This window comes from Rhinopithecus roxellana, unplaced genomic scaffold (genome assembly GCF_007565055.1).
Source record: "Rhinopithecus roxellana isolate Shanxi Qingling unplaced genomic scaffold, ASM756505v1 contig4866, whole genome shotgun sequence".
NCBI classification, from domain to species: domain Eukaryota; kingdom Metazoa; phylum Chordata; class Mammalia; order Primates; family Cercopithecidae; genus Rhinopithecus; species Rhinopithecus roxellana.
In genome coordinates this window covers 34051-41436 of record NW_022143615.1, presented here as the reverse complement: position 1 = coordinate 41436, position 7386 = coordinate 34051, and the positions used below count along the sequence as shown (strand labels likewise).

The 7386-nt window shown below is 32.1% G+C and overlaps 1 pseudogene across 1 annotated transcript; it reads right to left on the bottom strand.

Annotated features, from left to right (window-relative positions):
- Positions 1-342: 342 nt before the first annotated feature.
- LOC115896088 lies at positions 343-2694 on the bottom strand (annotated as a pseudogene). Its single transcript, XR_004056068.1, has one exon. The product of XR_004056068.1 is annotated as a protein PRRC2C pseudogene (transcript).
- Between the last annotated feature and the right edge of the window lie 4692 nt (positions 2695-7386).

The window sequence follows — 7386 nt, the reverse complement described above, 5'->3', positions numbered from 1 at the left end:
AAACACAGCATCATTTCAAACAGAAGCAGTAGCCAAACACTGCTCACTATGATATGGTTCAAGGATGCTGACATCAATATTTACTCATCTGCTCATTCATCCAGGAAGAAGGGGAGATCAGTTACTACTGTACTTTGATTGTGTTCAACTCAATCACCATGTTATAAAAATAGCAAGCTGCCATAATAAAAAATAAGGCTCCTCTATCCAGCACCAGTTATCTTCAGTTCTTCACCTCCAAGCCTACAAATGCCATAACCATATCCAAGGAACATAAGGGAGCAAAAAAACCGCATCTGATGTATTAGCTGGGACCATCACACTGTTCAGGCTGAGCTATTCCTCTGCCGTGTTATTTTTCTTATATTTTTGGTGTTTCATCTAATCATAAGGATTTTTAGGTCTAAATTATATGCACTCAAAAAAATGGGTGCATATATTTATATATAAATTCTGACTGAAGATGCGTGGCCATCAACCGAGTGCATGTTATATAGTAGGTACAAGCTTGCAAAGCCTCATTTTTACTGGTACAGCAGCTATGTGTCAGTGTAAATTGCTCCTATGTCCCTTGTATATCTCCAAGCTCTGAACAGGATAATGTCACGGACCATTTTGCCCCTTTGGCTGCTGGCATTATCTGACTTAATTCTCCATGTTTTCCCTCCCCCCACCCCCAATCCCCTGCAATAAACCATAGCCTTTAAGATTTTGTTTCTTCGGTTTTGATTGCCTGAGGTTTGATTGGTCCAGTTCTAACAGGTTTGGTGGCTATGGAGGGTGCAGGGGGTGGCTTTTCTTCTACTTTTTCCTGACAGACACCAGGAGGGTCGGTCAGTGTTTCAGGAGGTTTACTTGAATCACTGTCCACTTTCTGGGCTTTGCCTCCTATCTGTTTGCTCTGTTGCTGTTCAGAGAAGAACCGTTGCGTGGACTGAAGAACCTCTGCTCTCTGCTTTGCCAACACCTAGGACCAAATGTCTTGTGGCTGAGTCCTCTTCCCACAGCTCTCTTCTGGGGTGCAAACTGTGTAGGAAACGGTTGTGTCATTCTCACAGTGGCAGGGGCTGACTGGAACTGCTTCTGGTAGACAATACTGTTCATTTTGCTGGACTGGCTGTTCGGACTTGTAGAAGTAGCCCGGAAGGGACTAGATGTTGGTGTGGTGCTTCTACCAGCGATTGGAGGTGTGCCTGGTTTTATATCAATGCCACTTCCAAAGGCTTTTAGTTCCATTTCAGACATTTTTCCTGTGGTTGCAATCATGCTATGCTGTGTTCCAGCAGGAATTAATCCTCTGAAAGGCTGGCTTACTTGTGCAGGACGACTCAGACTCTGAGCCTGTGCTTGGGGAGTGGTATGCTGTAACGGGGACTGAAGAGTCTGAGGCAAAGCAATTAGAGGTTGCCCTGTAGATCCAAAATTAGGCAAGGAAAGCTGGGATCCTGGTAAAGGTACTGTAACCTGCTGGAGAGCACTTGGTGACTGGGCAGTGTTATAAAAATTTGTCTGACCAGGCTGTTGTACTTGTCCAGAATAAAGATTTGAAGCCTGGGTAAGATTTGCTCTAGCCTGGAGAAGATGTGTGTCAATCAGCTGGGAACCTCCTAGTCCTGATGCCTGCCCCAGTTGATGTTCATACAATATGGGAATAGGCTGGGTATTTGATGTTTGCTGAAAGGCAAGACCAGATTGTGCCTTGGCAAGTTCTTGGTGTTGGACAGTTGGAAAGTTGTGAATAGCAGTCCCAGAAAGGACCACAGATGGCTGGGATAAACTGCTTTGCATAAAAGCTGGCTGAGATCTATATGGTTGAAGTGAAGAGCTGAACAATTCCTGAGCCTGGGAAACAGCAGGTCCAGCCCCCAAACTCAGTTGGGCTTGATGCTGCCCTTGCAGTGGTGCATAAATAGGGATTGGAATCTGCTGAACTGAAGTTGGCTGAGAGAGACCTGGTTGGAAACCCTGTTGTTGAGCCAAGGATGGTGGAGCCAATCGTGCATGCTGGGTATTAAATAAATGACTTGTGTCCATATAGAAGGCTGGGATTTGAGCTGCTGCAGACTGAGACACATAAACTTGCAGACTCTGTTGTTGCTGGGCAATAAGGGAAGGCATACAGCTTAACTGTGAAAAATGACTTGCAGAAGGCAGGCTGCTTGTCTGCAACTGCTGAGGTTTCACTTTACAAATATTTGGAGGGTCTGATGTGGTTGTAGATTTTGTGCTCAAAGAAGAGGTAGTGTACGTACCAGCTCCTGATAGTGATGTTGTAGGAGTGACTGAAGCAACAGGAATCTGGGGCATCGATGCACTTGAGAACGAATTATAATTAGCAGTGCTTGGTGCACTGGCACTACTGCTGACTCCAGTTGCAATTGGAGGTGCTGTGGAAGTTACTGGAGACCCCTTTTCCCTTACATTTGGAGAATTCTCCCTATCCTTGCGTGCAGACTCCATCTTGAAGGTGAGGCTGAAAGTAGTGGGAGGAACTGAAGTTAGGCTGGAGCTCTGCTGTATAGTCTCTCTCTTAGGGAAGGGAAGGGTGTTAGGCAGGGGCACATTATTAACCAAAGTATCCTCCATCTTTGTGTTATTAGTAGCCACAGTGTTAGGCAGAGAAGAAGAGGGTGTAGTATAGTCTGTTACAGACTCCTTTGCATTAGTACCATATTCTGCAGATGATACCGAGATCTATTATGTCTATATTTTATACCTATATCTATTATGTCTATATTTTATACCTCTCTCTATTATATCTATTATGTCTATATTTTATACCTCTATCTATTATATCTATTATGTCTGTATTTCATACCTGTATCTATTATATCTATTATGTCTATATTTTATACCTATAGCTATTATGTCTACATTTTATACGTATACCTATTATATTTATTGTGTCTATATTTTATACTTAAATATATTATGTCTATATTTTATACCTATATCTATCATATCTATTATGTCTATATTTTATACCTATACATATCATATCTATTCTGTCTATATTTTATACCTATATCTATTATATCCATTATGTCTATATTTTATACTATATCTATTGTATCTTTTATGTCTATATTTTATACCTATATCTTTTGTATGTATTATGTCTATATTTTATGCCGATATCTATTATATCTATTATGTCTATACTTTATACCTATATCTATTATGTGTATATTTTATACCTGTATCGATTATATTTATTATGTCTATATTTTATACCTATATCTATTATATCTCTTATGTCTATATTTTTTACCTATATCTATTATATCTTTTATGTTTATATTTTATACCTATATCTCTTATGTCTATATTTTATACCTATATCGATTATATCTATTATATCTATATTTTATACCTATATCTATTATACCTCTTATGTCTATATTTTATACGTATATACATTATATCTATTATGTCCATATTTTATACCTATATCTATTATATCCACTATATCTATATTTTATACCTATATCTATTGTATCTATATTTGATATCTATATCCATTATATCTATATTTTATATCTATATCTATTATATCTATTATGTCTATATTTTATAACTATATCTATTATATCTATTATATCTATAATTTATACCTAAATCTATTATAACTATATTTTATACCTATATTTATTATATCTATATTTTATACCTATATCGATTATATATATTATATTTATATTTTATAATTATATCTATTATATCTATATTTTATAACTATATCTATTATATCTATTGTCTATATTTTATACCTGTATCTATTATATCTATTTTTTATACGTACATCTATTATATCTATTATATCTATATTTTATACCTATATCTATTATATCTATATTTTATACCTGTATCTACTATATCTATTATGTCTATGTTTTATACCTATATCTATTATATCTATTATATCTATATTTTATACCTATATCTATTATATCTATTATGTCTATCTATTATATCTATTATATCTATATTTCATACCTATATCTATTATATCTATATTTTATACCTGTATCTATTATATCTATTATGTCTATGTTTTACACCTATATCTATTATATCTATTATGTCTATATTTTATACCTATTTCTATCTATTATGTCTATATTTTATACCTATATCTATCATATCTACTATGTTTATATGTTATAGCTATATATATCATATCTATTATGTCTATATTTTATGCCTATATCTATTATATCTATTATGTCTATTTCATAACTATATCTATTATATCTATTATGTCTATATTTTATACCTATATCTATTATATCTGTTATGTCTATATTTTATAACTATATATTATGTCTATATTTTATATCTATATCCATTATATATATTATGTCTTTACTTTATATCGAAATCTATTATGTCTATATTTTACACCTATATCTATTATATCTATTATGTCTATATTTTATACCTATATCTATTATATCTATTATGTCTATATTTTATACCTATATCTAGTATATCTATTATGTCTGTATTGTACACCTATATCTATTATATCTATTATGTCTATATTTTATACCTATATCTATTATATCTATTATGTCTGTATTGTATACCTATATCTATTATATCTATGACGTCTATTTTTGATACCTATATCTATTATATCTCTTATGTCTATATATTATACCTATATCTATTATATCTATTATATCTATATTTTATACCGATATCTATTATATCTATATTTTATACCTTTATCTATTATATCTATTATATTTATATTTTATAATTATAGCTATTATATCTATATTTTATACCTAAAACTATTATATCTATTATGTCTATATTTTATACCTATATCTATTCTGTCTATATTTTATACCTATATCTATTATATCTATTATGTCTGTATTTTTTACCTATATCTATTATATGTATTATGTCTATATTTCATACCTCTATCTATTATATCAATTATGTCTATATTTTATACCTATTTCTATTATATCTTTTATATCTATATTTTATACCTATATCTATTATATCTATTATGTCTATATTTTATACCTATAACTATTTTGTCTATATTTTCTACCTATATCTATTATATCTATTATGTTTATATTTTGTACCTATATCTATTATGTCTATATTGTATACCTTAATCTATTACATCTATTATGTCTATATTTTATAACTATATCTATTATATCTATTATGTCTATATTTTATACCTCTATCTATTATATCTATTATATCTATATTTTATACCTATATCTATTATATCTGTATTTTATACCTGTATCTATTATATCTATTATGTCTATGTTTTATACCTATATCTATTATATCTATTATGTCTATATATATATATATTTTTTTTTATTATACTTTAAGTTCTAGGGTACATGTACATAACGTGCAGGTTTGTTACATATGTATACTTGTGCCATGTTGGTGTGCTGCACCCATCAACTCGTCAGCACCCATCAATTCATCATTTATATCATGTATAACTCCCCAATGCAATCCCTCCCTCCTCCCCCCTCCCCCATCCCCATGATAGGCCCCAGTGCGTGATGTTCCCCTTCCCGTGTCCAAGTGATCTCATTGTTCAGTTCCCACCTATGAGTGAGAACATGCGGTGTTTGGTTTTCTGTTCTTGTGATAGTTTGCTAAGAATGATGGTTTCCAGCTGCATCCATGTCCCTACAAAGGACGCAAACTCATCCTTTTTTATGGCTGCATAGTATTCCATGGTGTATATGTGCCACATTTTCTTAATCCAGTCTGTCACAGATGGACATTTGGGTTGATTCCAAGTCTTTGCTATTGTGAATAGTGCCGCAATAAACATTCGTGTGCATGTGTCTTTGTAGTAGAATAATTTATAATCCTTTGGGTATATACTCAGTAGTGGGATGGCTGGGTCATATGGTACATCTAGTTCTAGATCCTTGAGGAATTGCCATACTGTTTTCCATAATGGTTGAACTAGTTTACAATCCCACCAACAGTGTAAAAGTGTTCCTATTTCTCCACATCCTCTCCAACACCTGTTGTTTCCTGACTTCTTAATGATTGCCATTCTAACTGGTGTGAGATGGTATCTCATTGTGGTTTTGATTTGCATTTCTGTGATGGCGAGTGATGATGAGCATTTTTTCATGTGTCTGTTGGCTGTATGAATATCTTCTTTTGAGAAATGTCTGTTCATATCCTTTGCCCACTTTTTGATGGGGTTGTTTGTTTTTTTCTCGTATATTTGTTTGAGTTCTTTGTAGATTCTGGATATTAGTCCTTTGTCAGATGAGTAGGTTGCAAAAATTTTCTCCCATTCTGTAGGTTGCCTGTTCACTCTGATGGTAGTTTCTTTTGCTGTGAAAAAGCTCTTTAGTTTAATTAGATCCCATTGGTCAATTTTGGCTTTTGCTGCCGTTGCTTTTGGTGTTTTAGACATGAAGTCCTTGCCCATGCCTATGTCCTGAATGGTACTACCTAGATTTTCTTCTAGGGTTGTTAGGGTATTAGGTCTAACATTTAAGTCTCTAATCCATTTTTAATTAATCTTCGTATAAGGGGTAAGGAAAGGATCCAGTTTCAGGTTTCTACTTATGGCTAGCCAATTTTCCCAGCACCATTTATTAAATAGGGAATCCTATCCCCATTTCTTGTTTCTCTCAGGTTTGTCAAAGATGGCTGTAGATGTGCGGTATTATTTCTGAGGACTCTATTCTGTTCCATTGGTCTATACACCTATCTATTGGTCTATACATATAGACATTGGTTTATACATCTATCTATTGTATCTATTATGTCTATATGTTATACCAATATCTATTATGTCTATTATGTGTATATTTTATACCTGTATCTATTATATCTATATTTTATACCTATCGCTATTATGTCTATATTTTATACCTATATCTATTATATCTATTATGTCTATATTTTACACGTATATCTATTATATCTATTATGTCTGTATTTTATACCTATACCTGTTATGTCTAGATTTTATACCTATATCTATTATAACTATTATCTCTATATTGCATAACTATATCTGTTATATCTATTCTGTCTATATTTTATACCTCTATCTATTATATCTATTATGTCAATATTTAATACCTATATCTATTACATCTATTATGTGTATATTTTATACCTATATCTATTATATCCATTATGTCTATATTTTATCCCTATATCTATTATATCTATTATGTCTATATTTTATACCTAAATCTATTATACCTATTATGTCTATATGTTATACCTATATCTAATATGTCTATATTTAATACCTATATCTATTATATCTATTATGTCAATATTTTATACGTATATCTATTATATCTATTATATCTATATTTTATACCTATATCTATTATATATATTATG